A 17,566-nucleotide genomic window follows, 5' to 3' on the forward strand; every position below is an offset into this window, starting at 1 on the left:
CAAAAAAGAGTAAAGTTTAGAGTGTTCTGCTTGTGTTATCCACTAACCATCCAAATAACCAATCACACTTTAATACTTTGTTTTTTGGTTGCCAAAATGAGATAAGTAAATGCATTACTTTAATTTTGATTCTTACGGGTTTGATGGAAATCGAAGTTTGTAATGCTCCGACTCAACGAATAAGAGACATGCATGGAGCAAAAGCGTACAACCCGCGCCAGTGAGGAATGACAGTCGATCGACAGACAGCCTGAAGGGGTTGTTCCTTGTAGAATGTCTTGATAGAACGTGTGTGGGCTGGGCTTCCGTGTGCATTGTTCTTCGGGTTGGACCTGGCAACGCTGGTTTGTGTGCAGAGGAAGCTAGGCTGCTGCAGACCGGAGCGGAGGTGCCGAGGACACACGCGACTGTCACAGGTGAGGTCTCAAGGGATGATTTCCTGCCACGGGTGGGGTCTAACATGAGAGCCGAGCGTGAGCTGTGAAGAGAAGAGGGTGGTGTGTGTGTGTGTGTGTTGGGGGGGGGGGAGGGGTGGAGAGGGGGTTGCACTTGCCGCAGCTGCATTCTGACACAGGCGATCTCTGACACGAAAACTACAACTAGGCCGCTTTCATGACGGTGGAAGTCACCGGCTACAGGTAAGTTCTCACATTAAGGGTCAGCTCGCCTTCCATAGGTGAGTTCTGACTAGGGTGGGCTCATGGCACAGGTGAGCTCTAAGTGGGAGGCGGGGTTGTGCGACCAGTAAATAGATAGAGAGGGTCTTCTTCGACACGCACTTTCAAGTAGCCAGCGCTTCAAAGGCTGGTACCTGCCTGGTACCCGTTGAGCTCTGAGTGTTCTTCGAAGGACTGATTTCATGTTTACAGTTCACACGGGAAGGGCCGGACTGGAAACTGGAATCAACCCCGGCATAGATGTTCAAAGCAGCTTAGCAGCCGGGAAGTTGTCACTAGAAGGGGGCCAGGGGGGCTGTTTTGGTCATGGCAGCCCGTCCTTCCCAGAAAGCAACCCCAAGCCTACACCCCACCGGGAAAATGCCCACGGCAGTGTGGTCAATCCAGCACTGGAAACAGATTGAGGCAGCTCCCGCGTTTCGAAACTTTCTCCACATGGTGAGAGGTAGGTTTCCTGGAAACAAGAGATATGGGTGGAAGACACTACAGCAGGGCACAAGTCCTAAAAAACAGAAGTGGGTGACTATCCAAGTTAGGCAGTATGCAAGTACAAGTTCACATCATGTGGCATTATACATGGAATCACCGGAAGTGGCATCACAACCCATTACCTCACAGGAAGTGACATCACAATTAGTGACATCAGATGTTAAGACCTCCCACATATAAGAGGTTTATCATTAGTACATTTGAGCACAGTACTATATTTCACAAATGTGATTTTGTGTCGAGGTTGTTCTAAAAAATGACTCAAAATATGGGCCTCAAACTATTCATTTATTTTTTTAAACTGTGCCACAGAGAAATGGGTGAAGTAAGTACACTGGCTCTTCTTGTTCTTTCCTTAAAAGTTTATTTCCAGTTATAATGTACAGACAGAGATACATGAGTTTGCCATCCCCAAACCGGCACAACTCTGACCTTTCATATGAAAACATTCCAATCCCCAGTCACAGCCTGCCCCAACATTCCACTGCCCCTGATGTCATAGCATTCTTCTTTTACATACAAACCAATACATCACTACACATCCCCTTCCCTTAAAAAAAAACACCAAAAAACAAGAAAAAAATAAAATAATAATATGTATATAAATAAATATATATATTTTTATTTAATCACACACAAAATTTTCTAATACCTTAGGTTTTCTCAAAACCCTGCCGAAACAACTTTTCTTCACTTCACCACAAACTACATTTTTATTCTGTTCACGCTCATTCACATTACATTCAAATTCTCCCATATTAATATGAGTCTGGACACCTTCCTGACAGCCCCTAGCTCCCAATTCCCCAATAACTCTAGAATCTTTGTTACCATCAATATCACACTCCAACCACCAATATTTGTTATTATTACCTTCCAGCAAATCATACTGCACAAATTGTTGTTTGCAAGGCTTAGCAATAGCAACGCGACTCATGTGACATACACTGCCATCATCCAAAATGACAGTATTTCTCATCACTTTCTTAATTCTTATAGGCTCGCCAAACTTGCTCTCACCTTTAGCCACTTTCCTTACGGATTTCACTCTCACCCAATCTCCCACATTCAAATGTGCTTCTTTAGTGCCATATTTATTATTAAAATATTCCTTGTTCTTTTCTTGTGAATTATGCACTTTCTTACATGTTCCTTGCTCCAAAGTACTTGTCTGCTTCTTTGCATCCAACCAGGGTTAATCTTCGAAAATGGAATTCTATCTCGCATTATATCAAACGGACTTTGACCTATTGTCTCATGAGGTGTCACTCTATAAGCCCATAACATTTTCCTTAACTCAGAATCTATATTACTTTTGTTTCCATGCTTTGCAATTTGAATGATGCCCTTGAAAATCCTATTTATACGTTCCACTACAGCATTCCCCCTGGGATGATATAAAGCTGTAAACCTTTGTTCAATACCAGTCATTTTAGCAAAAGTTTTCATTTCCTCAGATTTAAATTGAACACCATTGTCCGTCAATAAAATTCAGGGAAATCCTTCCCTCAAAAATATTTCCTCCAAAAAATTAATCACTGCCTTGGTATCAATTTTTTGTAACACAGAAAATTCAATCCACCTTGAAAACAAATCAACTAAAACCACAATAAACTTTGAAGTCCCATCATGCCACGTAATAGGACCCATAATGTCTAAGGCAACTTCTTCCCATGGTATATTAGGACAACTTGAAGAAGAAATTGGCGGGTTAAGTGTCTTTTGAGGTTTGTCACTATTCTCACACTCCATGCAGTCACGTACATATCTCTCAATTTCTACATCAATTTTTGGCCACCAATAAAGTACTTTAATTCCTCTTTTGGTGCGAGATATTCCTGAATGACCTTCATGTCCAATAGCAATAAGTTTATTTCTAATACCACAGGGGGGAATAATCTTCCCACCTCTACACACAAAATCACCTTCAATGCTCAATTCATCTCTCACTTCCCAAAAAGCTCTTAACATATCACTGCTTTTGACTTTCTTGTCATTATACCAGCCGAACATCACTTTGTTTTTAACTTCTTTCAACACTTCGTCTTTCTCATACTCCATGATCCATTCTTCTTTTTGCAATGAGCTTAAAGTATTCTCATCAAACACACCAGCTACACACCAGTCATTCCATGGATGTTGATCCAACTCTCTTAAAGGTAAGGACATTCTACTTAAAAAATCTGCAGTAACATTTTTTACCCCAAGAACATACTGCACTTCATATAAGAAATCTTGTAGTCTCATAGATAGTCTAGCTATTCTCGCAGATGCTCTACATAAACCTTCTGTAGTTAACAATTTAGTAAGAGGCTTATGGTCAGTCCGTATGATGCATTTTTGCCCCCAAACAAATTTCCGAAAGTGTTCTAATGCCCATACACATGCCAAAGTTTCTCTCTCTATTACAGAGTATTTTTCCTCTGTGGGAGACAAAGAACGGGATGCAAATGCAACCACATATTCTTTACCCCCATTGTCACTGTGTTAATACACTACCAAGGCCCTTACCACTCGCATCCGTAGTGATAATAGAACAAGCTTTTGGATCGTACCCATGCAACATTGGAGCACTCACAATTGCATTCTTAATTTCCTGAAAAGCCTTCTGACAACTTACATTCCATACAAATTTCACTTTGTTTTTTAGTAACAGTCTCATTTGGTAGGTTTTAGCTGAAAATGTTTCTACAAATTTCGAATAAAACTCGGCTAGACCTAAAAAGGATCTCAAATCATCTTTAGATGTGGGGCATGGGGCATTCTTAATAGCTTCCACCAACTTTTTTTTAGGTCTTATGCCTTCATGATCAATCTCATGTCCTAAATACGTTACTTTTCTCTGTGCAAATCTACATTTACTGATCTCTGCGGTCAAACCTTTTTCTTGTAAGATGTTCAAAACATTCCTCAATTCCTTATCATGATGTTTCTTGCTACTTCCCATAACTAAAATATCATCCTGAAAGAATGTAACATTAGGCAAATGTCCAAATAACTGCGCCATCAACCTTTGAAAGACGGCAGCCGCCGACGCCAAACCAAATGGCATACGTTTGAAACGAAAACAACCCCATGGTGTACAAAAAGTTGTAAGATGTCTGCTATGATAGTCCAACCTAACCTGGTGGTGAGCAGACGACAAGTCCAAAGTGGAAAACCATTTAGCATCTCTCGTGGCAGACAACATCTCATCAATACGAGGCAAAGGAAACTGATCTACTATGATATTATTGTTCAAACCTCTCAAATCCACACACAAACACACTTTGCCATTAGCTTTACGCGCAACAACCAAAGGTGAAACCCACTCAGAAGCTTCAACTGGTTCTATAATCTGTGAATTTTGTAACCTGTCCAACTCTTTTTTTACCTCTTCCCTGACAATAAACGGAATATTCCGTACCTTATGAATTTTTGGTTTGGCATCCTTTTTGAGTCTAATCTGATGTATAAAGCCTTTCAGTTGACCTACTTGCCCATTGAACACTCCTGGAAACTCTTGTGTGACCCATTTCTTTGTGTCTTCTTCATCACACATTACTAAGACTTGCCCTACACTGTTAGGATCAAGCACAATATGCAGTTTCTTTTGGTCTTTCCAGCCTAATACCGACGGACCATCCTTAGCCACATATAATTTACATACGGCTTGTCTTTGTTTAAATTTGAATACCAGCCATCTAAAACCAATAATATCTATTCTATCACCAGTGTAACTTTCAGGCGAAATGTCAGAGGTTTCTAAATGTTCCCCTAAACTATGTACAAAATGCTTTTGCCATGTGCATTCTGAAACAATACTGTATGGGGAACCAGAGTCTGCTGCCACCTGCAACATATCTCCCCCAAATGATATCCAACACAAGGGTTTGTTTGACGTTTGTCCTGAAATGTTCAAAACCACAGTTTTGTGACCCCTCAGTTTATAATTTACGTCTTCATCACTGTCATCAGAACAGTCTTCCACCACTTCCTTAATGCAGGCCACTTTACTGTTCACCTTCTTCAGTTGTTTCTTCATGCACACCCTAGCAAAATGGCCTACAATTCCACATTCCAAACACTTAGCATTTTTAGCTGGACACCCATCAAATTTTGCAGAATGAAAGGAACTCCCGCAACGGAAACACTCATTTCTGGATCGATCAGGCATGTTAGACTTTGGATTTTTTGCAAAAGTTTGATTTTTCTCTTTTTTAAAGTCATTATCCCGCTTATCCATGGACCATTTGTTGTGCTTGCGATCACTAACTTTGGCAACGACTTCTTCAAAGTTCTTATCCTGTGCCAAAGTGATTTTCGCACATCTTTCGGATAATTCTGCTTTCTTTACTAAAGCAATAATATCCTTTAGACTGGATTCGCCTTCAATCCACAACCTCTCTTGAATAGATTTGTTTTTAGTATACATTACAATCTGGTCCCGTACCAGTTCATCATGTAGACCAGAAAACCTACATGAGCTAGCTAAATGTTTTAAAGCAGAAACGTAGCTCTCTATGTCCTCGTGTTTCTCTTGTTTCCTGTGGAAAAATGCGTGACGAGTTACCGCAATGCAAACAGCAGGAGAAAAATGATCATTTAAATCCAAAATAGCACTTTGAAACACATCTTCATCGCCTCTATCGTGTTTTTGTAGTTGATTGTAAATACGAAGACCTTCAGGGCCTAAACAGTGCATTAAGATCCTTTTTTTTCTTTCAGCAGAGATTAAACCATTGCAATCTTCTAAGTTTGCGATGTAATTCAAAAAATATTCCTTCCACTCCTTCCATTGTACAGCTGGTTCACCAGGAGACGCTAAAAATTCCTTTGGTGTACTCAACTGCAAAGAAAGCGACGTCCCTGTACCAGAAGAATCTCCACTCGAAGACATGGTGTACTAAAAATTATAGCTGTAAAATATAACTCTTTAGCTTACTTCTTCAGCAAGACATGTATCTCTGTTATAATAATTTCTGTTAGTTTTCCTTTGTGCCGGATAAACTTCAGCAATGAAGTTGCTAAAAAATTAAGAATAGTAAAAATAATACCATGTACTTGGTACTAATTAACATTAGAAGGGCGCTGTTCCTGCTCCCATGTAACTTCCAGCGCAAGAACCAGCACGTTCACAAGACATTGTTATTAAGCATTATGTTGTCCAGGCAACCAGTAACCAAGCGGGGGTGCACGCGAGGACCGAGGCGATGAATAATCTAACGTTTGAGCAGTACACACGCGCCTCAAACAAAGTAAACAAACGGCAACTGTATTAGAGAAAGAGAAAAATAAATAAATAATAATAAAAAATAAAAAAACTTCCCTCACTTGCTTAAAATAAGTTGCCTTTAACAAAGCAGGTCCGAAAATAGCTGCTCTCCAATCCTCAGTCTGATGTCTGTAGCGTTGCCTTCCAATAATTGCAGTTTTCTCAGTCCAATGCTTGCTGCTTTACGATCCTGCTCGTCGCCATGTGAAGTAAGTACACTGGCTCTTCTTGTTCTTTCCTTAAAAGTTTATTTCCAGTTATAATGTACAGACAGAGATACATGAGCTTGCCATCCCCAAACCAGCACAACTCTGACCTTTCATATGAAAACATTCCAATCCCCAGTCACAGCCTGCCCCAACATTCCACTGCCCCAACATTCCACTGCCCCTGATGTCATAGCATTCATCTTTTACATACAAACCAATACATCACTACAATGGGCAACAAGGAGAAATGTGGCAGTAAATCTGTTCTGCTTGATTAGTGCACCTGTTGCAGAGATCTTTGTGTGTCAAAAAGACACTACTGTCTGACTCTTGGCCAAACAGGACCTTTTTTACTCTGCTCATCTGGACGTTGCAACATAAGCTTTTTTGAGACTACAAGTGTACAGGTCTTAGAATATTGATTCTAGTGGGTTAAATTTCCTGATTTCGGGATGTATGACTGTTAGTTTTCAGGTTTTATTCCTAATGCATCTTTCATTCCTCCTGAGATTGAACAGGTGAGTGTCAATCAGCTGGCAATATTACTGTCTATAATTACTCTGCCAGGAATCTGCGCTATTCTAAATCAAAATAAATCTTTGTTAGCACCCCACATAGAGCAGTTCTCACTTAAGCTGACAGAGCTGCATCCATGCAGGAAGCTCCTAGGCCTAGAGAACTTAGCGAAAAATAGTGTTCTAGCATGCAAAGGATACAAGTATTCCATCAAGTTCCAGAACACGAAGTATGTGTGGCTGAATGGTAATGTGCTGCAAAGAACAAATGCTTCTTTTTGAGGGGAGGCAGTCGAGAGAGACATTTGTGATAGAGCAAGTATGGGTTGATTAAATTCTGTCAAAGTGGAACCCCATACCCAAATATTTAGGACTGTACCCCTGTTATCATGATGCACCAAAATCTTTCAGGACGCTGCAATTTTTCAGGAGGTTCCATTCTGGGTTGATATTGCGTAAAGGAACACCCACCCAACATCACTTTAGCAGAGTAACAAAAAAGAGTAACTGGGACCACTCAATATTAGTTCTGGATCAGGGAAAACGTTGAAAGGTTTAATTATAGGAATCTAAAAAAGTAAGCAATACAGAATAAATGCCATGAAGTCTTAACATGCAAAGATATATAGAGTAGTCCAAAGTCAAAAATCATTCTAAGTCCCAAATGAACAGCAAAATCAACGAAGGGTCGGACAACATCCACATTGGCATCCAGGAAAGCTAAAAAAATTAAAGGGTTCTTCATCACTATTCTTGCATAGAAAAGTAGCTAAACCACAGATTCAGCGTGTCACTATCCTGTGTATCATTTCTTAGGTGAATCACGTCAATGGCAGTATATGTTAGCACTATCCCATTGATACTGTCTTCTAGAGATGCTTTGAACATAACTTGCACATTTAACAATAGCTATTCACCAATGTGTGAAACTGAACTTGACCACAGAAACACAGTGAAAGAAACCTTGAAAGCTACAAACTACCTAGCACATTAAAAGTTTAATTTCAAATAGTCCATTGAATTTATGTTGATGAAAAAAACATGACATCTGTTGTCTTTGCTTTCTGTAAAGATTGTGGGGCTAAAAGGTGCACAAGGGAACCCAGTGTGAGGGGGTGAATATAGGAGTAGAAACAGAGACAAAACTCATCCATTTTAACTAGCATACCGGTTTCACCAAAATTTGACATAACTAAATCATGTCAATAAACATACTTCTAAACCATAAATTAAAATTGGTTGAGTGCATTTATACTAATTTATGGCTTGAGTATTACATTTAGCACACAATTAGTAATACTCAATATTATTTTTTATACAAAATATGAACATAAAAAGAACTCTAACAACCTGTAACACCAGAAGACAAGAAAGTCTTTGGGATGACTGTGTGCAGATGTGTTCTTTGTCACAGGGTACTGGGTAAATAAACTTTGGACTGGCGATTCAGGCAGCTTACGCCGTGAGCCTCTCAGTATAGCAAGTATGGTTCATTAAAAGGAAACAATATAGCAGAGGTTAATATATTGACCTTCGGAAGGGGCATGATAAGATTGATGGGCTAGTCCGGGCGGGTATAAAGTTAGTTCTTGGACTTCAGGGGTGATCTAGATTCATCCCTGGCACTGATGGGTGATGTCACTGTGCTGTGGGTCTTTCCGAGGTCGTGAAGCAGTTCTGATTTCTGGATGAAATTATGTGGGATAGGGCCTTGTGCATCTGTTGACCATGAGTGTCTAATCTCCATTGCAGTGCCTGATCTGCTTTCCAGAAAGTGCTTCAGTTTGTCAGGGTCAATAAACTCCTTTGTAATACCATCCATAGTGCCAATCACTGTGTCGCTGGTCGAGAAAAACATTCCAGAATTGATAAGGCTGTTCCTTAGGTGACTCAGGCTGAAAGGGATGGGAGGTGGTCTCCTATTCTATGAAGCCAAGGTAGAGGCAGACAGCAAACAAAGAAGCAAGCATTCTCACCAGGGTGCCTGTGAACGTAAATACATGTAAATGTGTGCAATTGGTTAATCAGCAAGTGTAAGTCTGCCTAGGAGTCAGTATACAGCTTTAATTTTGGGGTAATTTGAGGGTTCATGAAGACAATGGATTATTCTTTTTGAGAGATCCTGCAAGGGTGTTATCAGCTGTGTTTTCAGGTGCATCATTTAGTTGAAAATTATTAGCGTTGCACTACGTACAATCTGTTACAGATAGGTATTTCTAATGCACTTGATTTATCTTAAACCTCAAGGGCCTGACGCACCAAATATTCATCTGCAAACAAGGTGTGGAAATTGTACATAAAATCTTTCAGAAAGGAAAATAATTTTGTGAACCAACATACGTACAAATCGGTCTGCTTACAAAATTGCAAATCATCCTTGAACCACTGCTTACTCCCCAACAAATTTATATTTCACATTTTTAAATGTATTAGGAATCAGGAACTTTTCAATGTTTTGAGACATGATTTCATTTAGACACCATAACAAATTGCTATTTAGAAGGAGGTGGCCTAAACACACCACTTCTGACTGATTCATTATGCCTTCCAAAAGCCATTTTATGGTTTGATAGCCCATTATTCAATTACAAAATTGGTTTAGTGCATTAAAAATGCCATGTATTTGTTGCAAAACCTGTGATTTCGGCTTTGTGTCTGCAAAATGGCTTTGTACATCATACCAAAAATGTGTTTTCACATTTTGTTGCAGCCTATCTTATGCTGTGTGTAAGTGCAATTTTAAAAAAATGCATTGCACATTTAGTCTGATTTAAGTCACAGGATGGGACCTTGTATTGCTATAAATACACCACTCCCTAGTGCACAAAACAGGATTCAGTTGTGAGGATGGCTCGCTACACAGACAGCCATCTGCAGTTATCACATTAACCAAATGAGGTTTCATAACATAAAGGAATGCATTTGGCATTAGATACTTTAATTTTCATTTTTTAATTTAAGGTGGCTGTGCATTGTATTTATTTATATGAAGGTGAAAGGTGAAAGGCCAACAAAGTAGTTGTAGAATGTTTTGTTCTCTTTTAGCCACTTCGCTCGCCCTGTCCCCTTTGCACTCGGGATGACAAATCCCATACTTTTTTATGCTGTGATGACCAGAAATTACAATAAATCAATATGTTAACAATCAAGACATGTTTTCGCAATATACTTGTTTCTGATGTTCTGGGAGTGGCACCAAGCAATTTCCTTATTACCTATTGAAAATGTTATGTGTATTTGTATTTTGACAGAAGCATGGCACAGCCATGAAGAAACAAGTAAATCCTGAGACACGTGTTGGCTGTTGACATATTGATTACTTATCATACTAGTTATCAGATGGATTTTGATAAGTAATGATTTGGAATTTACACTTGCTGTTGGACTAGTGGAATAAAATAATTTATATTAACGAAGAACAGGCTTTTATATCTTACTTGTTCAACTCTCTGAAAACTTCTTCTTGTGTTATTGCACAAACTTTAGTGGGAGGTAGCCAGTGTGCTGGCAGGAGTGCAGGGCAGTTTCCATATTGTCTACTGAAAATATTATGAGCATTTGTATGTCGAGTTGAGCATCACAAGGCATTGAAGAAGCGAGTATATCGTGAAACACGTGACAGCTGTTAACATATTGAATACTTGTCATTTCTGGCTATCAGATGGTTTCTTTTAAGTTATTAATTGGAATTAAACACCTGCTGTTGGACCAATGAAATAAAATAATGTATATTAAAGAAAAAAAGGTTTTTATATTTTATTTGTTAAAGTCTCAGAAAACTTGTTCTTTGCAAATGTGTTATAGCATGAACTTCATTGGGAGGGAGCCAGTGTTCTGGCAGGAGCTCTGGGCAGTTCATTAAAGTCACCTACCCTACTTGCCGAAATCAAGAAGTTGCATCTGTGAATATTCCCACCATTACCACTATCCCTATTTTGGGATGTTTAAATGGGGATCCATTAGCGCAGTAGAAGATATCCCTCTCTGTAACTGTACAATAGTCTATTGCGTTAATCCAAGCCAAAAAGCTTTGTCATGCTATCCTCTTCTTTGCAATGTCTCTCTTTTCAAGGAGATACCCAAGTCCCACCAAAATCTTTTCTTACCTGGAATCATTCAAGTCCTCACTTATACGAAGTAAGCAAAACTTTGGAGAAGTCTCCACTGGTCATCCCATGACCCTGGCTACTGTACTCCGCACTTTCTGCCAAAATCATGTTATCCCTGGGTAGGACCAAATCATGTGAAACCAATATCTATAGTCCTCCCTATAACATACACAGGATACTATTAACCACTCTTGGGCCAAGTAGGGGAACAACAAATTTATGTAGGCATTTGAGTTGTATGATTTGCAGGCATGTAGATATCACAAGCTTTTCAGAAGCAAGTCTAGTTGCAGTCCACTCCTAGTACTGCCGGAATCACCCTATATCCTTCTTCCAAACCAAGCGCAAGGATCCAAACTTGTTTGGTGTATTTATAGTGAGTAAGCAGTATGTACAGGTACTAGGCATACCATATCTGCCTAGCACCTCCAAGATAATCTTTGACTCCAGTGGGTTGAATAGAGGTCAATTGCTCTTTTTAATGATCTAACACATGTCTCAATTGTAAATATTGGAAAACCCTGTGATTGATGGAAGTCATATTCCTCTGTGAGTGTCTCAAATGATTTCAGGTATTGCCTGTCTCCGACATCACTCACTCCGCAGATACCAATGAGATCTTATTTCCTAAATCCCACAATCGTCCTCATCTGGTATAGCATCGTACACTGCTATATTGGAGTTTTCCTCTCAATCTTATCATATGGGCCAATCCACTATAGAGCTTTATGCCTACTATTCAGAACAGCTGTGGAGGGACATGGAAACGATTTTAGGGGTCTGACTCCATTGAGATATTTCAACAGATCTGGTAATTCAAACACTTGGAGCCCCCCGTGGATAAACGGGTCATCTTTCTCACTAAATAGCCACTCATTTGTGATGGGTAGCAGCAATGTTCAACAATACAGTTAAATATCCACCATGTTGAATCCTTTCTCGAACATGAATTGAATACACCTTTCCCAAAAGGTCCTGTTGCGTCACATTTGAGTACATTTTCCCCCAAAATTTAAGGGGCAGATTTAAGAGCCCCTTGCACCATAATATCACCAAATTCGCATCATTTATTTGATGCTAATGTGGTGATATTATGGTAAGAACACTGTGCCAGATTTACAAAGTGATGCAATGCATGCATTGCGCCACTTTGTAACCCCTGGCGCCACATTATACCTAAGGGGGGCAAAACAATGGCGCAAACAACTCTAAAATATTTCTTTGCCTCATTCGCCTGCTCAAAGCAGGCGTTAAAAAGTGGCACACCATTATTTATAATAATGGGCCCCTATGTACTGTTCAGGGTTAGGCGCTAACCCTGAACAGTAGTACATCAATAGCATCAGAATTCTGACACTGTTGCCCACTACCCTACACCATTGTGTGCCGTAGTTTAACTACGGCTCAACTTGGTGGCAGTAGTGGGGCGCTAAGGGATGCACTGGGCGCAGCGCCACTTCTCTTAAATCTGCAACTAAGTACCTCAGTCACCCACCTTCCCAGTGCATTGAAGCCCAAATGTCAAGAGGGAATTCAGTGCACAGTATGCAGTATGCAAGAGGGCTTGAAGGCAACCTCCACTTGGTCATCTTAGGCTCAGTATGAGACATCTGCCATAGGTTACTAAGGGATCATTCAGTGTGTGCCCCTAAATAAACAGTCTACATTTATTTCCTTTATTCATTTATTGTTGAACATTGATGCATAATGATGTAAAGTAAGACCAAATTCTGCATTCAGAACTTAAGGTTTTAACTACAAAGGTACAAATGTGCTCATGCAGTCCAAATTTTCCCAGCAATAGTTTACAGCTAGTATTATCTACAGCATATAACCCATCTTTACAGAACCCAAAGCACGTTGTCGCATTCAATAGGGCAAGTTACTCTACACAGGGCTTCAGGTAGACAGCGCATATATGTGAAAAAAATATAATCAGAATAAAACGCACCTTTCCATTGAAGACAAAAGTAAACAATAATACATTTGCACACAAACTACAGTATAAAATTACAAACTTGCTCTGGCGTTTGAGTATAAAGATCTATGGTTTTGTGTCTTAGATATTCCCAAACCGAAACAACGTAAGCTCTCCATTCTGGTTTCGTTGGGTACTATAAACGTTAGAGTGCATCTCCCTAAATAGTCACGCACACTCCTCTTTTGCACTGTAGAATTCTGGTACTTGTGGTCTCTTAACATAAATTGCAATTGGATCGGATTCTCTTGATGTTATTTTGGCACAGAGTACGTGTTTTCCATGCACATCAGATTAATGCTAGGCTAAATCCGTAATCTTTATACATCAGGTCATAATTTACTCTTATCCAGTTTTAATCCCATAATAGTAGGAATGTATTATAAGTACTTAAAATCATATGTGCAGTACTAAGCACAGGGCATACTTCTTTTTCATCACATTTATACTATTTTTTTTCTGACAACATAATGCACAACTCAAGCAAATTTACCATGCAAAAATATACGCTGACCCCCCTCCTTCATAACCATATACATTTCAAATGCATACCAGGATTTAGCTCTAAAAAAAAGTAATGCAAATGTGATTCTTAATTTAGTCTGTTAAATTAGGAAGTAAAACATTTCAAAATCAATCTGGTTGGGTGTAGGTATGCAATATCGATATACCTGAGTATCATAGCGTAAATATCGACAAGTATGTATGTATAGATTTCCTATATCCACCCCACATCTATGCTCCTTGAAGAAATACATATCTTCAAGGTGCATATATGTAGAGTTAGGAATGATAAATCTATACTTAACTATACACACTTACCTCCACAGTTTGTTGGTTCTCTGTATTTTGGCTTCTCACTGTCACTGCTCCCTTCAGTCCCCCTGCTTCGCATCGCCAACCCCTCCTACCGTCCTCCTCCTTCCCCCAACGAGGTCTTTTTTTTAATTTATTATTTTGGGTTTTTTGCAGAGGACTTGGAAGCAACTCAGATCAGAAAGACACTTGCAAGCTTTTCTTTTTTTGAAGGGTATGAATGTTTCCTTTGGGATTTAGGAAATATACCACGTGACCAAAATCATTTCAGGGTAGCACAGTAGCTCTCTCTCTTCGTGAATGGACAGGTGGGTGCCTTGATATATTACTCTATGTTTGGATAGGCTTATTCAAAGGAGCTCATTTTTAGACAATTTTTAATGTTGCCAGATTAAGTTGAGTTTCGAACCTTAGGCACAGTGAGTTTCAGAGCTCCTCCTGTGTAAAAAGAATTTCCATCTCACAATTGGTTAAATGTGGGCTGGTCAACAAGATTTACATTCTGGTTCTTAGAAAAAGGGAGGCAATATTGCTAGGGAACAGCGCACGGAGATAGTTTGGATCAGATATACCACGCGCTTTGAAGATCTGATATGTGAATGACCCTGCTCCTGCCTAGCAGGCCTGTCAGCTTTTCGTGGAGATCTCCTATCCGGAGATGTCTTGATGTTTGTTCATGTGGCGCCTTAGTGTACTTGCACCCTCTGTGTACAGTCACTACAGCAACAGAAAACAGAGTGATGGGCAGTAGCTTCTACATGTTTTGGGGTTTGGCTTAGTAAATATTATTAATGCTTTATATGTTTCACAGGTTGGTGTGAGGGGCTTAAGTGTAACTTGTGAGACTGCGGGCCTCGTGTTTAGTCCAGCAAGAGAAGTATGGAAGTGTACTTTGGTCCATGCTAATGTGGGATTCTTAATTTTCATTGGTACATCGGTTTAAATAAGGGCATACCCCGACAGAGGGATTGTCATTCACTTCTTTAGTATGCTTGCTGGGCAGCAAACACATCCGTGAAAAATAATGCATCTCGAAGTTTCACTTTTTCTAAAGTGGATCAAATGTTTCTTCCTCAGAGCCCTCCTTCGACTCAGAATAAACTACCTCAGGATTCAATGCCTGCCATATTACAACAATTAATTTTGTGTTTATGACGCTAGGGATTCTTATTAGAAACCGACAACTGGCTCTTAAAACAAACACAAGTTGTTTAGATTGCAGCAAACGCGACAGTTTTTGAGTGTATTTCGTAATAGCTGCTGCAACACAAACTTTGGAGAAACAGCAACATTGTACACATAATAAATACCTTGAGAGCAACAGAACGCAAGAAAACAATTCAAGTTTTCAACAACATAAAACTCAAATATATGTTCATTATTTTCTGTTCATTAGTCATGTGAGCATGGTCGTAGCATTCAAGTGGCACAAGTCATATTTGGGCTTTTTAGCCAACAGAGCCTTGCAAATAGCAGTAGAAGTTTACTTTACACCATTATAACTATGGGTGGAGTGCATGTGTGGCGCTACACAAGTTCCTCAGGTGTTCACCATGTCTGCTTGTGAGCCTATGTCCCCACCAATGTACAATTGTTGCTTTCCTGTACAGTTTTATTTGTGCACAGTTACCTGCTTGCGTGCTGTAAGTGGATGTTTGTATGTGTGCTGTCTGTGTGCATGCGTTCCTGTCCATGTTAGGGCCTGATTTAGAGTTTGGTGGACAGAGAAGAGGCTATCTTGATGGCTAAGCCATTACTTCTTCCATCTCTACATTACTTTCCGTCAAATTGAGATGACAGCCAGCCCAGCAATCACTTCTGCACAATTGAAGAGAACTGCTGTCACAGCTGTTCCTTTCAAAGTACTAAAGTTTGGTTGACAACCACTGTCTGTTTTGAAGGCTGCTTACTAAACTTTTGAGATTTTTTGCATTTCAGAAAAAACTCACTAAGCAGGAGTTTTTCCTAAAAAACAAAAAAGCAAATGACCCGATCCTGAGTTTTTTCCCAGGTTGTGCAGGTCATTTTCCTTTTTTCCTGTCCTTCACCACTAGGGCCCATATTTATACTCTGTTTGCGCTGGATTTGCCTAATTTTTTAAGCAAATTCAGCACAAACTTAACTCCATATTTATACTTTGGCGCTAGACCCGTCCAGCGCCAAAGTTATGGAGTTTGAGTCATTTTTTGTACGTGAAAACCTACCTTGCGCTAATGACATGCAAGGTAGGCGTTCCCGTGCAAAAAATGACTCTAAGGCATGTGCGCCTTATTTATCCTCCCGTGTCATTTTGACGCAAAGGAGGAGGCGGGCCTTAAAAAATGGCACCTACCCGGATTTGCGCGTTTTGTAATGCCTGGGTCAGGGCAGGCGTTAAGGGACCTGTGGACTCATTTCCATAGTCTCCGACTATGGAAGCAGTCCACAGGTGCCCTTCCCTGCCCCCAGGGACACCCCCTGCCACCCTCGCCCACCCCCTGGAGGACACCCATGGATGGGGGGACCCATCTATGGTAAGTAGAGGTAAGTAATGTTTTTTTTTTGAGGTAGCATGGAGAGGCCTAACTTGGGCCCCCCTACATGCCACTGTGCCCAATGGCCTGTCCCCGAGGCATGGCCATTGGGCAGGGGGGAATGACTCCTGTCTTTGTTAAGACAGGAGTCATTTCCATGGGGGTTGTGCGTAAAAAAATGACGCTAGTTAAGTTAGAGTCATTTTTTTTTACTCTAACCTGACTTGCACCATTCTTTGGCGCACAACCCACAGTCTTCCCTACGCCTCCGCTGCCCGGTTAGAGTCATTTATTTTGACGCTAACCAAGCCGCAGCGCCGGCTACCGTCATTCCTTAAAGATGACCCCCGGCTCGTGTGCTGGAATGGCAGTAGCCGGCGTTAAACTTTTTGACGCAAACCTGCGCTGGTGTTTGGTAGGCAGGCTCTGCTTGTCAAAACTCCCTAAGAAAGCATGTACTGAGCCAGGGTCCTTCAATCATTCAGCTCTCACACAGACAGTGGCGTTTCCTAAGCTGCGCCATTGTGGTTCACGAAAATAGCTCACCGCTGTCACATCCGTGTCATGCTGGCACTCAGCACATCATACATAACACACCTTGTGCGATCTGCAGGGATCAAATGCACCCGTCCCCTTGATTTCACTGCTACACGAGGAGCGCTTACAGTGTCTTTTCGGCTTGGCACTTAAAAAATAACCATTATAAAAAATGGTACTTATCATCAACTTTGAAAGATTGACACGCCGACTTGTTCTTCCAAAATTTAAATATCTGGACTGAAAGTTCCACACTCAGGCACACACATCGCTGCAGTGGAGGGCAAGCCTATTGAAATATCTAGAAAGCTATATCATAACAAATGCACTGCCTGGAAATAATTTAACACTCACTGAAAATGAGTGGATTCAAACTTGCTGAAATCTATTAAGGAAAATGCATGGAAAACAGGCAAAACCTGTAGAAAGTGATGGTAAATAGCTTGTGCATTTCGTGTCTCATTTCAGG

General features: G+C 40.4%; 1 protein-coding gene across 1 annotated transcript in view; it reads left to right on the forward strand.

Annotated features, from left to right (window-relative positions):
• Nucleotides 1–309: 309 nt before the first annotated feature.
• CCDC27 (coiled-coil domain containing 27) overlaps nt 310–17,566 on the forward strand; it is a 259,053-nt gene continuing 241,796 nt past the window's right edge. The window contains exon 1 of the mRNA XM_069239955.1: nt 310–416. The gene's annotated coding sequence lies outside the window, so the exon portion shown is untranslated. The remainder of the gene's footprint in view (nt 417–17,566) is intronic.

Source organism: Pleurodeles waltl, chromosome 6, assembly GCF_031143425.1.
Source record: "Pleurodeles waltl isolate 20211129_DDA chromosome 6, aPleWal1.hap1.20221129, whole genome shotgun sequence".
NCBI lineage: Eukaryota > Metazoa > Chordata > Amphibia > Caudata > Salamandridae > Pleurodeles > Pleurodeles waltl.